Source organism: Mus pahari, chromosome 3 (assembly GCF_900095145.1).
Source record: "Mus pahari chromosome 3, PAHARI_EIJ_v1.1, whole genome shotgun sequence".
In the NCBI taxonomy this organism is placed as follows: domain Eukaryota; kingdom Metazoa; phylum Chordata; class Mammalia; order Rodentia; family Muridae; genus Mus; species Mus pahari.
Genome location: NC_034592.1, coordinates 4,121,674 through 4,137,366, shown reverse-complemented (window position 1 = coordinate 4,137,366; position 15,693 = coordinate 4,121,674). Strand labels below are relative to the sequence as shown.

At 39.8% G+C, this 15,693-nt stretch overlaps 1 protein-coding gene across 3 annotated transcripts in view; it reads right to left on the bottom strand.

Moving 5' to 3' along the window:
- Plxdc2 (plexin domain containing 2) overlaps nucleotides 1-15,693 on the bottom strand; it is a 385,031-nt gene that overhangs the window by 306,209 nt on the left and 63,129 nt on the right. The window contains exons 1-2 of one of the 3 annotated variants that reach the window (XM_029536023.1): nucleotides 15,571-15,653; nucleotides 14,958-15,043 (exon numbers count right to left, since the gene is read on the bottom strand). The exons of the other annotated variants lie outside the window; for them this stretch is intronic. The gene's annotated coding sequence lies outside the window, so the exon portion shown is untranslated. Of the gene's footprint in view, nucleotides 1-14,957; nucleotides 15,044-15,570; nucleotides 15,654-15,693 lie in introns of those variants that run through there. 3 annotated transcript variants of the gene reach the window in all.

Sequence of the window (15,693 nt, the reverse complement as noted above, 5' to 3'; positions counted from 1 at the left end):
ACACACAGGCTAGACCAGCATTAGCCAGGGTGGACACAGACAGGATAGAACAGCATTAGCCAGGGTGGACACAGACAGGATAGAACAGTATTAGCCAGGGTGGACATAGCCAGTAGAAAACAATAGCTTGGCCAAAGATGACTTATTGGACACAGATGGATTTAAGTTCAAGTTTTTAAAAATTCTTTACTGGAAGTAGAAACACTTAGAAACATTAGAAACATTTTTGAATGGAAAGAATAATGTATACTTCAAAACAGCACTTAAGCCCGGAGTTTAGCCTCCTAGCTCTCTGGAAAATAAAATTCTTGCTCCTTAACAAAAGGTAATTTAAGAAACAGATGTCTGAGGGAAAAAACTGAGAAATTCTTGAAGGTGACTATCTTTAATTATTGATCAGTTGGATATCTTATTCCTTAATAATAAGAGAAAACAGGAAAAAAAACCACCTCTCGTGTGACACAAAAGAAAACATAAAAGCCTCCTGTCAGGTGACAGACAGGCTACACAGGACTGCTTTCTCTGGACACTGTCAACTTACTTGGCTAAGAATACCAGCTTAGAACTTGAAATCAAACTCATGTGCCTCCCATCAGAATATGCCCCCCCCCCCCNNNNCAGTGGGGTGAAGGAGGGGATACTCGTTACGTATTGGAAAATGATTTGCACAAGCTTAGAGCACTGTTTTCCCCCGAGCTCTCATATGCTCACATCTAACCTTCAAAAAAGGATAACATGATATAGGTTCTGCCTTTAAAATAGACACACAATCCAGCCAGATTCCACAACTTTCCCTGACACCACTTGGGCCTGAGCTGTGTACCTCATGCCTGACATGTTCCAAGAGGCTCTTAACTAAGTGTCCTGCTGCCTCATTTCCGTACTTAAAGTTAATACTCAGCACAGACTGAATGATTATATAGAACTGCGAGCCAGATCCTGTCATTCAGCTGCTCAAATACCTTGGTGGCTCCCAGTCGGCCCTAGCAAAAGCCAAAACCCCTACGGTGCCCTAGCACCTGTGAGATGCACCCTCCACCTTGGATTTCTCAGCTTAAGTCCAGCCTGTTCCAAACACTGATCATGTGCCAATACTATTAGCTTCTCTCTTCTGCTCCCACCATGTCACGCTAGCTTCAGGACAAGGGTGTTTGCCTTCAGTCCAACTATTAATGGGAATCATTCACTCCTCTTACACAGCTTCTTCTGCCTGACCCTTTCACATCCAGAGCATTATTATTACAGTATTTTTTTTCCTGTTTTGTTCTGGCAGTGTTGATGATCAGATAATTAGCTTGGCAATTGCTCTACCACTGAGGTACATACTCTGCCATTTTCTGAATCTTTCTGGCCCTAGTCGATTGTCCTTCTTAACATCAGTCATTGCCCAGACTGTGTACACTTCTGGCCTATATACAACTCTTTAATATGCACACAAAACATCCCAGAGCCTATATCAACAACAATATCATGCCAAATCAGTCATCACCAGCAGCTGTTCCCATGTCTCACCCACTGTGATATCAAAGTTGCTAATCAGTTGACTCACACATTCCATTCTGCAAGACAAGAATACAGCTCTTACTCGTGACGCTTCTCAGCTGCCTCCTGACTGAGCAAAAGGCTTTGACTATGGGTATGCATAGTGTGGTATCCCACATTTTCTGGGAATTTTAAAATATAGTAATATCTATTTTATGTTAATTATTCAGTATATTGGCCTTGCCATATAAAATCCTTATAAACTCGACATTTTTCAAATATATGCACATCATGCACATATACACTATTACACACACACATATAGAAACAGAGAGAGAGAGAGAGAGAGAGAGAGAGAGAGAGAGAGAGAGAGAGAGAGAGAGAGATAGACAGACAGACAGACAGACAGACAGACAGACAGACAGAGACAGACAGACAGAGAGACAGAGAGACAGAGAGACAGAGAGAAAGTCAAAGACACACCCACAGAGAGAAAGCCAGGACAGAGACAGAAACAGAGACAGGCAGAGAAAAAAGATACACTTCACTGTCTGCTTTATTCTCCTTCATCTCTTACTAGCATATCCTATCATTTTCATTGGACTTTTGTCTGTACACTTACTAACACTAGAATGTAAGAGATGTGAAGGTAGGGATTTGAGGACATTTTTCACAGCTGTACTCGGTAGTATATAATAAGGGCTTCTTGGATAACTTGAATGAATTTAGGAATAGGTTCAATAAACAGTCACTCCTATTGGCCAATTATGGTCAGAAGGATTCTTTTAAAACCACCTACTCCAAAACTTAGAATTGTTATATTTAGAAGATATGCAGCAAATTAACTTGGTTCTGATCAAGAGAAAACATGAAAAAAATATTTAACATTTTACCACTTCAGTTCAACCTGGGGCTAAGTAACTCAGTTGGTAAGGTACGTGAATTACTGAGCTTGCAGAAAAGCTCTGGTTTTGGTTCCCATCACTGAGTAATACCAGGTGGTCATTGCATACTCAAGAGGTAAAGGACGGTAGGTGGTTCTCCTCTATGTAACAAGCTTGAAGGCAGGCAACAGAACTTATGTCTCAAACAACAACAAATTCATCTTGGAGTATTCACAAGAGCTACTGACTCTACGTCAGCACTTCATCTGCATTTGGGTATAACTGACAATTTTCTGTAGCTGTTTGGTGATATTAATCTAAAGCCAAGGAATAATAGGACCATAAAATTTTGCAAAATATCACCAGTTGTATGAACTTACTGCACACTGTATGGATCTTTATATATCTGATTTTCCTTGTTTTAAATTATACAGGATGATGTTTTGGTCACTAAGGAAGATAGACTTTCTCCACTTCCTTCACAAAGTCAATCAAAACCTCAGCCAGGGAGTGCAATATTTACAAAGATTTGTTCCAAACAGCAGTTTATCCAAAGGCTTAATATCTCAATAAAACTGAAGCAGCAGATGGCTGGGTGCTTACACCATGTTTATTTTGGCATCTAATTGAATTATTTCCATTGACTGACCTCTTTGATTAATAGCTGTTGCTAAACAAAATAATCCAAAGACCTGTCCACACACTAATTAGAATAATCAGAGTAAAGAAAACTAAATTTAACTCTCAACAAGGAAAAAAAGAAAGAAAGAAAAAAGAAAAAATAGAAAGAACTAGACATATTAGGATGTTTGGGGTGAAATGTGCAAAGATGCCTGTGCCTAGTCTGTCTCGCCAGCCAGAAAGTTGTACAAACCACAGGCTACTTGCATGATCTAAGCTGAAATATTATCACACAAGAATGATGCTGAAATATGACATTAGGGGATTTTGCCAGGAGTATTTTCCTAGGCACCCATTTTTAAGTAAACCATATGACTGTTATTGAAGACATTATTAACCTCATGTGAACCTGAAGACACGATGCAGAATATTTGCTGAAGGTTAAGAAAGCTTTTCTTTCAAAGAAATGGCAAAATATTTCTGGATTGAAACTGTGAATTACATTATTGTTCATTTCTAATTTTCATTTCATCGTCTAGAAGGTCAAAACCAACTGTTTTAAAAGATTGTTTAGAAATGCATAGCTCAAACAATATAATCTGAAAATACCACTCCCTGGACACCAAAGCGCCACGCTGGTCATGAGACTTTCTTAGCGCCTTTAAGCCTCACTTGCATACTTTTTCAAATTTTTATCATATATATATATATATATATATATATATATATATATATATATATATATGAGACAGAGACAGAGACAGAGAGAGAGAGAAATGAAATGATGAAATTACATGTGCCATGGGAAAGAATTAGTGAATTTCCTTTGGTGGATCATAGAAAAGAATAAGTTAATTTGGGTAACTTGAAATCACCAAAAGTGATATATTTCACAGTTTTTGAGTTTTCCATGTATTGATATAAACATATACCTAGAAGATACTGTTAGACTTTCAATATTTGATGGAAATAAAACTGACAGAGCTAAAATAGTATCGGCATTGGTCTAAAATATATAAAGTTGGAAAAAAACTATCTGATAATAAATAAATTGAAACAACAGAACTATAATGCTATTGTTCATACATGAATTTTTTACAAATATAAAGTATTTGACAAACAGCATTCACACATGGTTTAAATTAAGTATCCTGTTATTTTTTCATATTTTGCAACAATGTGAAAATTATCTATTAATAAAAAGTTCTACCTCTTCCCCAATAATAAGAATTTGGCTATGCTTTCAAATCACATGCATACAGACATATTCATATACATATATACCTAAATATGTAATTAAAGGAAAATATTACTTCTTTCTATCATTTGTGTTGACCTGGCCTTCAGAGGTCACTTCTGGGACTACTTAGTGAAGTCCATGAGGATTTATTTTCATATCATATGTTTAAGCAACAAAACCTGCACTCATTTTATAGAGATAATGTCTTAATTAGGCAGAAGTTGGTCTATTAAAGGCCAGAGTGTTTAGCTAGCAGAACATTAGGAGCTCCAGCAGTAGATGGAGGGCAAGTGGCCTGCTTGATCTAAACACCTGATTGGAAAGAAAGTTGGACAGTCTGCTAACTTATAGTCAAGCCCTTAAGGATTTAGTGTATCAATGAAGTGTGCAAATTTGAACATGCTTAATGCACTAATTATGAGAGGCAACTCTAAGAGAAAACTTCAGAGAGACAAAGTGTCCTAAAAAGAAATCAAGGAAACCTTCATGTCAGGTAAGGGGCAGCTTTTGAAGTCTTGCCTTCTTACCTTTATTCTTTCTGTTCTATAGTACATTCAAGGACTTTATAAAGAGAATAAATCACCCAAGGCCCAGAGCCTTATAAAGAGTTTAGTTCCCAGTATCATTGTAGTTTTTAAGTTATTTATTTAATTCATTCATTTATGTATTAACTTAGAATGTGGTAAGTGAATGTCTGATCATGTGTCAATAATTGTTTTAGGTCATTCATGACTGAGGACAAAGAAAAATACACTATATTTCAACTATAGTAAAAATTAAATTCTAGAATAAGGAAAATCAATACAGACACATCTACTTTCCTATAGTAGTCACTGCATAAGAAATAAAATACTGAAATAGATATAACCTCACAAAGCTACTAAGATATGAAAACCTACTAATATGCAACCCAGTTCTGTGTCCTGTTCAAAATCTGAATTGGGATTTCCTGGTTATCTCTGACTTATTGTTGTGTTCCAGTGCAAAGAGAAAACCATGGTTTGCTAGGATGATTTTTCTTCATATAAGAACAAAACTAGCTTTATGCAGTAAGACCTGGGCTGCTCTCCTGGCCATAACATGATTGACACCTGAGTTAGCTTTCAGAAACTGGAGGAAGAACATCCCAGCCAACATCATGGCAGGTTGAATGGAAGCAAGGTCAGAGGGTGGATTTGTTATGGTTGGAATTTTAAATATCCTCCAACTGCAAGACTGTACTGGGAGTTGTTTGAGGTATTATTGACAGGAGGGCTATGATTCCATGTGTTTATTCACAAATTAATGAGCAATTGAGAAGCTATACAAACATTAAGGGGACAACTAAGGTGAAGGTAGTCAATGAGGAATTGCCCTTGTTGCAGATATTTTCCTCTCTCTCTCCTCTCTCTCTCTCTCTCTCTCTCTCTCTCTCTCTCTCTCTCTCTCTCTCTCTCTCCGTGTGTGTGTGTGTGTGTGTGTGTGTGTATGTGTGTGTGTGTGTTTTGCTGGACATGAGGTAAGCAGTTTTCTTCTTGCACATGGTCCCAGTCATGATGCTGTTCTACCATAACTGAGAAACAACTGAGTCAGGAAAAAGCACAGAGGGAACACCCAGAGCTATAAGCTAAAATAAAATGATTTTAAGTGTTCCTCAAATATTTCCTCAAAGAAACAGAAAGCTGGTACAGAATGGAAGAAAGTGAAATAAAGGATTTGGGGTTGTCAGGTCTCTACCCCACTGCAGCTGTCTAGCATGTGAAAGTCACTAGCGTTATTCTCTAGTAACACACACACACACACACACACACACACACACACACACACACACACACACACAAATCACAAATGACCATTGTCTTATGTTATGAGAAAAATAATCGGAATGAATTGGTCTATGAAGCAATGTGAGCAAATGAATGTCGTCTAATATTCTTTGTTCTCTGGACATACAGGAGTCTCTGTGAATCCCTGATTATGACTTTCAGGATCATTTCACACTGTGTTATATACAAGTATAGGGAGGAAAGTAACTGCCTTAAGATTTAATGATGACAAGAGTGAAATAAACTAAATAAAAGGTGAGCAGTGAGCCCTTGGCTTTTGCATGGATTCCTGGGATCATGGACACAGAAGGGTCCCATCATAAATTGTTTTTAACCTTATGGGGTCCCATCTATTCCCCTAAGTGTATTAGATGGTTTCTTGCATTTCTGTCTGCTATGTTTCAGCAGCATGTGGAGCTGTGCCCAAGCTGGTTTTCCCTTTATTTATTTTTTAACTTTTTAACTGTTTTTATATTTTTATTTTATTTTTAATTTATTTTTTTCACTCCATATTTTATTCCCACCCCCTCCTGATCCACCCTCCAACTATTCCACATACAATACCTCCTCCCCACCCTCTGTATCCACCCACCACCCCCACTGACCTCTAAAATCCCTGGGGCCTCCAGTCTCTTGGGGGTTAGGTGCATCATCTCTAAATGAACACAGACTTGTAAGTCCTTTACCATATGTGTGTTGGGGGCCTCATATCAGCTGGTGTATGCTGTTTGTTAGGTGGTGTTTGATAGACCTTGGGGGTTCAGATTAATTGAGACTGCTGGACCTCCTACAGGATCACCCTTCTCCTCAGCTTCTTTCAGCCTTCCCTAATTCAACAGCAGGAGTCAGTGGCTTCTGTCCATTTGTTGGGTTCAAATATCTGCATCTGACTCTTTCAGCTGCTTGTTGGGTCTTTCGGAGGGCAGTCATGACAGGTCCCTTTTTGTGAGCATTTCATAGCCTTAGTAATAGTGTCAGGCCTTGGGACCTCCCCTTGAGCTGGATCCCACCTTGGGCCTGCTGCTGGAACTCCTTTTCCTCAGGCTCCTCTCCCTTTCTAACCCTGTAATTCTTTCAGACAGGAACAAATATAGGTTAGACATGTGACTGTGGGATGGCAACCCACATCCCTTACTTGATGTCCTGTCTTCATGCTGGAGGTCGGCTCTATAAGATCCCTCTCCCTGCTGCCAGGCATTTCATCTAAGGTCCTTCCCTTTGAGTCCTGAGAGTCTCTCACCTCCCAGGTCTCTGGTGCATTCTGGAGGGTACCAACCTCCTATTTCCTGAGGTTGCCTGTTTCCATTCTTTCTGCTGGCCCTCGGGGCTTCAGTCCTTTTCCCTCACCCAACACCAGATCAGGTTCCCTTCTCCCTCCCCCAACTCCCTCCGCCACCCCCCTTCAATCCCCATTTGTTCCAAGTGGGACTAAGGCATCCTCACTTGGGCACTTCAGTTTATTGACCTTTTTGAGTTCTGTGGACTGTAATTTGGGTATCCTGTACTTTTATTAGTGAGTACATACCATGCACGTCTCTTTGGGGCTGAGTTACCTCACTCAGGATATTTTCCAGTTCCATCCATTTGCCTGCAAAACTCAGGATGTCCTCATTCTTAACAGCTGAGTAGTATTCCATTGTACAAATGAACCACATTTTCTGTAGTGGGATATCTAGGTTGTTTCCAGCTTCTGCCTATCACAAATAAGGCCACTATGAACACAGTGGAACACGTGCCCCTATGGCATGGTGGGGCACCTTATGGGTATATGCCCAAGAGTTGTATAGCTGGGTCTTCAGGTAGATCTATCTCCAATTTTTTGAGGATCCTCCAGATTGATTTCCAGAGTGGCTGTACCAGTTTGTAATCCCACCAGCAATGGAGGAGTGTTCCTCTTCCTCCACAACCTCTCCAACATGTGTTGTCACCTGAGGTTGTGATATTAGCCATTCTAATTGGTGTAAGGTAGAATCTCAGGGTCATTTTGATTTGCATTTCTCTGATCACTAAGGACTTGGGACATGAAATGGCTCAAAGGTTAAGAGCACTGACTGCTCTTCCAGAGTTCAATTCCTTGTAACCAGATGGAGGCTTGCAACCATCTGTAGGGGGAAGCAATTCCCTCTTCTGGTTTTCCCTTTAAAGACTTCCTGTGGCTGCTTTTTTTTTAACCCTATCACATTGTAGGGAGAACTCTCCTGCCAGGTCCACATTCTGGGTGCAGACAAGAATTCAAAGGAAATCATTTGTCAGAATGATTGGCTTTCAACTTTTCAAGTCACTCACTAAACCAAATATTCCAGACTCCTTCTTCAAAGTTCACAGGCAAGCCATCTGGAAAGGACCATTTCTGGGAAGACCTGTCATTTCTGCTTCTGACAAGCTGATACTTAGAAAATTATTAACTGATTATAAAATATTGCTTATAGCAATTCTGTCACAAATACAAGTTTCCATTTATAGTATGCACCCGTCTAAACAATACCTAAATAGAGTTTCTCTTCTCAGGAGAAATGATTATCATTCTGGTCAGACACACTTTTGTACAGAACTGATGGCTTTCTAAAGTCACCTTTTAGAATGAGAATTACAACGCTAAGGTATAGGAATTTGTTGTACAAGAGTTAAATAGACTACTACTTGCTTTCTTGATCTATCTTTTATGACAAAACTATATAGTGTGTCTTATGACAAACACGAAGTATACTAAACAGTGTTAGTACTTGCTGGTAAATCATAAACTGCTTGCTATTAACACTGGGTCAATGAAACAGAAGCATTGTTGGATCTGCACTGAAACAGTTCCCATATCTATCTATCTATCTATCTATCTATCTATCTATCTATCTATCTATCTATCTATCTATCTATTTATCTTTCTGTTTTTATATAGAATCTCCATTCCTTTAAATCAATTTTTACTACAGGATTTTACGGACCAATGCAATAAGAACTGACTGAATTAAAAATTACTAATGCACATGCCAGCAAGATTCTGCTGAAGGGACCCTGATATAGCGGCCTCTTGCGAGGCTATGCCAGTGCCTAGCAAACACAGAAGTGAATGCTCACAGTCAGCTATTGGATGGAACACAGGGTCCCCAATGGAGGAGCTAGAGAAAGTACCCAAGGTGTTGTAGGGGGCTGCAACCCTGTAGGTGCAACAACAATATGAACTAACCAGTAACCCCTGAGCTCGAGTCTCGAGCTGCATATGTAGCAGGAGATGGCCTAATCGGCCATCATTGGGAAGAGAGGCCCCTTGGTCTTGTAAACTTTATATGACCCAGCACAGGGGAAGGCCAGGGCCAAGTAGTGTGAGTGGGTGAGTAGGGGAGCAGGGGCGGGGGGGGGTATAGGGAACTTTCAGGATAGCATTTGAAATGTAAATAAAGAAAATAATAATAAATAAAAAAATTAAACAATCAAAAGTTTGGAGAGATTGTTAAGTGATTGAAGTTCCTGACATACACAAATCCTTGATTTGAAGTTCTAGAAACCACATATACTATCTAGCAGAGGTATGTCTCAACCTGTAATTCCTAGTGAAGGGATGTTAGAAAGAGAAGGATCACTAAGACTAGATATCACCTAGTTCTTAGGACTTGCTGTCAATTCTGCCAAATATGTAAATCCCTGGTTCTGTGGAAAACACTATCAAAAATGTAAGAGAAGATATTAAGGAAGATATGTAACATCTCCTATGGTCAACACACTTAGGTGCACACTTGTGCATACATGTTCTCAGACATGAACATAGACATATAACACGTACAGAAAATAATATAGGATAATAATAACACAGAAAATAATTCAGAGTAATCAATACTCTTATTCTTGATTCATGGTTCACAAGTACCCCTAGAAGTCCTACACACTAAGGCCTGGTCTGTAACCCATGGAGCTACAAGTGCTATACTTCTTGTGGGTGGGGGAGGGTTGCATCAGAAGAAGAAAGGTGGACATATAGGGGTATACACTTGAAGCAGATGTGGAGACTCTTGCCCCTTCCAAGCTCTCTTTGCGTTCTGACCATCTCCTGAATCAGCCTTCTCAGATACTTGCTCCTGTCAGGATACGTGACACTGTCATGGTCCCAAAGCTGCAGGAGTAAGCAACTACATGAACCCTGGGAAATCTTTTCTCCCTTAAGTCAATCTTGTGTATTGTCAGAATGTGGGTGAGTTTAGTACTATCATGACTAACTATACAGCATCCAGTAATTTTAGTTGGGGTCATAAGTATAATCATCCTTGAGAAAGCTTCATGATTAAACTTTCTTCACATGTCACCCTTGGTGTGTGGAATCAGGAGAGCCTTCCTTTATCTGCAGTGAGATGACAGTGCAAAACATAGGAACTAGGCTACATGGGCTTGATTTTCAATCAGTTTCTACCTACTAAATGATTTGAGACAAACTGAGCAGCTCAAGTTTTCTATGTCCATAGATTCAGCACTGACATGGAAACAATAACAGCATCCACTCATTAATTAACTGTGAGATTTAATAAGAGTATTTAAGCACATTGGAAAACTAAATGTGTACACATTTGTTCTTACCATGATTATAAAAATATTTATCAAGTACTTTCTAGATATCATGGACACATGCCTCTTTCACAAAAATATTAATATGCCCTGAAAAGTTCTCTGTATTATACTTTTAATTTTCATGTTTTATGATTCTATTGTCTCCTGATTTTCTTTTTTTTAAAAAAGATTTATTTATTTATTATATGTAAGTACACTGTAGCTGTCTTCAGACACTCCAGAAGAGGGAGTCAGATCTTGTTACGGATGATTATGAGCCACCATGTGGTTGCTGGGATTTGAACTCCGGACCTTTGGAAGAGCAGTCGGGTGCTCTTACCCACTGAGCCATCTCACCAGCCCATCTCCTGATTTTCTTAAACAAAAGATAGTGCCTTCTATTTGAGTTTTTTCCCTCCATAAATAAATGAATTCATTAAGAGAGAACATTCCAATGTGAGAATAAAGACATAATGACTTTTTGTTTCATAAAGGATCTCTTAATTTATTCTGTGAAAATGGAAAATCAATTTTTTTTAATCAAAGACGCAATTCCACATGAAATATCATCTGCCTGTTTGCTTTGTTGAACACTTCAAGGCAAAACACAGTCTTTGGTTATTAAAGAGTTTTACTTCCAACATGAGTAAAAATAGCTAAGTGGAATTTATCTAGGAGCAAAAAAGAAATTTCCTTAATCATGCAGTGCTCTGCAGTGACTCCAGAGGTTGCCAATCTGGATGGCAGTAGGTTTAATACCTCTACAGTGAAGATGCAGGGAGCTTTTAAGTAGGATGCAGTGCTGGGGATATGTGGCTTTCATTCTTCAATGCCTGCAGGAGGGACTTGTGAAATATGGAGTTCACCTCAGAAAATAGCATTTTTGTGTGTTAGAGTCTATGAATAGGCCACTCCGACATCTACAGGAAAACTGCACATGTGAAGGGCAATCACTGTAGATTGTAGAAAAGCAGAAGAAAAGGGAAAGAGGGAAAGGAAAGAACATGGCAAGGTCGGTAACAATTTAGGTAGGGGGTATTTCAAATCAAGACCAGAAAATAAAAGCCATGAAGTAACATGCTTTAGTCACACAGAGAGAAACACAAACTACCCCACGATGTGCAGTTTTGGTTTATTCCAGAGAGAATAGAAAGCTTAACTACCTGTTCATTTTTAAAGGAGAATTAGATATACTGTCCTTTATTCAAACTTCTTAGAGAACGGTTATTTTGTGGGGGAACTTGGGGGTGCATGTATGAGTGCATGGGTGTGTGTATGTGTGTGTGTGTACCCTACAGACAAAAATGATAAAAAGGTAAATGACTGAAGGTGATATGTGATAGAGATCAATTGGAAAGGAAGCACACGGAAATCGATGAGAAAAATACAAGGTCAGAGACTGGTCATTTAGATGATAGGATGAGGATTTACTTAGCATAGCGCTCTGTGTTTGATGCTAGAAGAAAGAGACAAAATGAAACAAAGCAAAACTATAAATGAAGCACAGAAGAGGATCCAGCATAACCAAAAGTCTAAAATATGGTTCCAAAGTCAAGTCAAGAAATATACATGAGTCATATTTGCATGAGCACACACTACATATTATAATTTCAATCAGAAGCCAAGAACTATTCCCAAATTTAAAATGTTAGTTTCGTTAACTGCCATTCTTTCCCACTAAGCTATCAAACTGGTTACAGCATATAGACATTAAAGTTGAAGGCAGAATGAAGAGAAGGATGAACTAATGAATAATTAAGGAGAGATCTGAGGTGTGAATATGACATTTCAACAAGTTACAATACAGCATCCTAGAGAGGACTGCACCCATAGTGACAACAATCCTGTCACCTGCTCTTCTAGTGGTTGTGCTAAACCTTAAGCATGCCATCACTAATGTAGGAAAGTCTAAAAACATGCAAGCTCTCAATATTCTTTTGAGATTTCCAAGAGAAAACAAGACAAATATTTGGGCCAATATAAGGGGAGATTCTGATACTAACTTCCTGTTCCTCAATTGGTTCTTGATTTGTCAGTAAAGAAGGCCAGGGGCCAATTGCTGGGAGGAAGATACAGGCAGGACCTGTGGGTACCGAAAGGCAAAGGTGGCTGCAGGGAAGGAGAGGAGCCTTTTCTGCCTTGCTTTGGAGGAAGAGGATTCCTTTGGAGCGATCATAGAGGTCCGGGGGAGAGCTTGGGCCAGTGGTCTCCACTACAGGCTGGTGGCCAAGGATGTTTGGCAGGGGCTAGGTGGGACTAGCTACTGAAGTTTTGGGCAAGTGGAGAAATGGAGATAATAAATTAGTAAGGGCGGGCTTATGCAGGCGGGAGATAGTAACATCCAGCAATTGTGCCTAGAAGACAAACTGTAAAGTAACAAGCTGTGTGTGTGTGTGTGTGTGTGTGTGTGTGTGTGTGCGTGCGTGTGCGCGCGCGTGTGTGCGCGTGTGTGTGCGTGTGTGTGCGCGCGCGTGTGCGTGCGTGTGTGTGAGTATGCGTGTGTGTGCATGTGTGTGTGTGTGTGTGTGCGCGCGCGCGTGTGAGTGTGTGTGTGTGTGTGTGTGTGTGTGTGTGTGAGTGTGTGTGTGTCGTTTATCAAAAGATTCAGGGAAGCTGGGAGAGGACTGGTAACATAATCATCTCCTGGAACCAAATGCAGGAAGTACAAAAGAGAAGCCAGGTGTGGCTAGTAGCAGAGTGGACCCCAGGCAAAGGCAGTAGCTTATAAAACTACACACAGCAGGCCAAGGCCTGGACACGGTGATCATGCACCTCCACTGTAAGGGGTGACCACTGATATTCTCATAGAGTTTACAGTACAAGGTGCTTTGGCTATGTGTTCTCTCTCTGTTGGTGTCCAAACTGAAGCCTGGGGATCAATTATACCATGGACTTGAACTCTTTGGAAGTTGTGACATTACTGGCGTATATTTATTTGTGACCAGTAGTGGGAGCATTACAGACACGTTAAGGAAGAAAATGCAAATCAGAAAAATAACTCACTTCACTTCATAATGGTGGCATAGCAGTAGCCACTCAATAAATTGCCTTTTCAAGTCTGACTCATTAGAGGAGGATATGTTTTGAGGGCACTAGGACACAATTTAATTACATGGCTGCAGCAAGTCATTAAAGGAGACCCTTGTGGTTTGAAAACAATTAATGAGTCATTTAATGAATTGGATACCAGTATATTTGGAGAGGCCCAAGTGGTTTGATTGTGAATCCCCTAGTACATGATTAATGACAGAAAGGACACAGCCATTTAGAGAAATAAAACAACGGATAATGAGAAGAAACAACAGAGGTTGCCACAGTATAAATTTTAAAAACATACTTAATGAAAAGGGGAGGTTCAGACGTTACAAATCAACTTTGAATGTTCTGCCCTGATTCATAAATCACAAAGGGAGAGATGAACACTAATCCTAAATACTTTTACATAAATGAGTCAAAATTTGCACTCCATTATGTTACCATAAGAAGGGTTTCCCTAGGGTATGTGGTATTTTTTTTTTTCTACAGACTCTGAAAGATCAAACCAAGGGATAAATTTTTAAGATATATTTATCAATGCTAGAGATATGGATCAGCAGTTTGGAGTCATTGTTGCTCTTGCAGAGGTCCCCGTTTTAAATCTCTGCACTCACACTGTGGCTCAGAACCAACTGTAGTTCCAGCTCCAGAGTATGTGATACCCTCTCCCGCCCTCCAAAACCACCAAGCACACACATGGTGCACAGACAGACATCATGCAAAACACTTGTAAACATAATAAAAAGGAATGCTAACAAATGTTGGAAAGAAATTCCATTCAAATTTCAGGCTCTTACTAATGTTTAAAGAGTGAACACTTGGGGCTAGAGACAAGACATCTAGCTAAGAGCATTTGAGACTCTTTAAAAGGACCCAGCACCCACGTTATCTGCCTCCTAACCTTGCAACTGGCTGTTCAAGATCGGACACCTTCTTCTGACCTAAAACAACACCAGCACACACATGAAATACGCACACAGACACATACCCATCAACACGTAGAGACTTCTGCTCTGTATAAAGCTGATCACTATCAGTCACTTGGACACCTAAAGCTATGCATGTCTGTTTAGTTTCAACAGGGCTTGAAAATACGCAGGGGCTTCTCAAATGAAATCTGGTGAAATTGTCCTATCACATATGCAAGTCCAGTGTTACCCACCCACCTGCCATTCTTACACCAGTGTCCCTTGGCTGGCTCTCCCTCTCCCTCTCCCTCTCCCTCTCCCCCTCCCTCTCCCCCCACTCTCCCACTCTCCCACTCTCCCACTCTCCCACTCTCCCACTCTCCCACTCTCCCTCTCTCCCTCTCTCCCTCTCTCCCTCTCTCCCTCTCCCTCTCCTCTCCCAGATGCCTACCTCCTTGGATTTTTAATTCACTCCAGTCTTGTTGCTGCCAAAGTTGTTTCACTCCTGTTCATTATTATTTGCTGTTTTGAAGGCTGCTAAATAGTTTCTTAGAAATCAATCACCAGAAAGATAGGGAAAAAGGAAGGAAGGAAGGAAGGAAGGAAGGAAGGAAGGAAGGAAGGAAGGAAGGAAGGAAGGAAGGAAGGAGAGAGACAGCATTAAAATAAAAATCTGTAATCCACACCAAGTCTTTAATGTAGGAGAACGATTTCCTTACCATTTTAATACACCAGAATTCCAAGGAAGTGAAGTTTTCTCACTTTAACATAAAATCAGCTCAGTAACATTTGTTAAGCAACACTTACTTACAATTCTCTGAGACAAGCTGGAACTCAGTCTGTTAGCTTACTTATCAAAATCAATATAATGATCCAAGTACTTTATATGCTCATATGAAAATGTCACGAAAACCCTTATTTCATATTTCTAGTAAAGATTAAAAGTTAAAAATCTGTCTCATTCAAACTTTCAAGCAATAATATAAATGTAAAATGGAGGCATGCAAGAGAAGCTCTCCAGAACTATAGCCTTAATTATAGCAAGCACGCTAATAACTTCTCACCAGAAGGCTCCTTTCACTGTCGCAGACCGAATGACCTCCATGTTCTTTTTCAAGTCTACACAGCTATGCAATTCAAATTTTGCCTCCCAGAATACGGATTGCATGGAAGTAATTCAAAATATT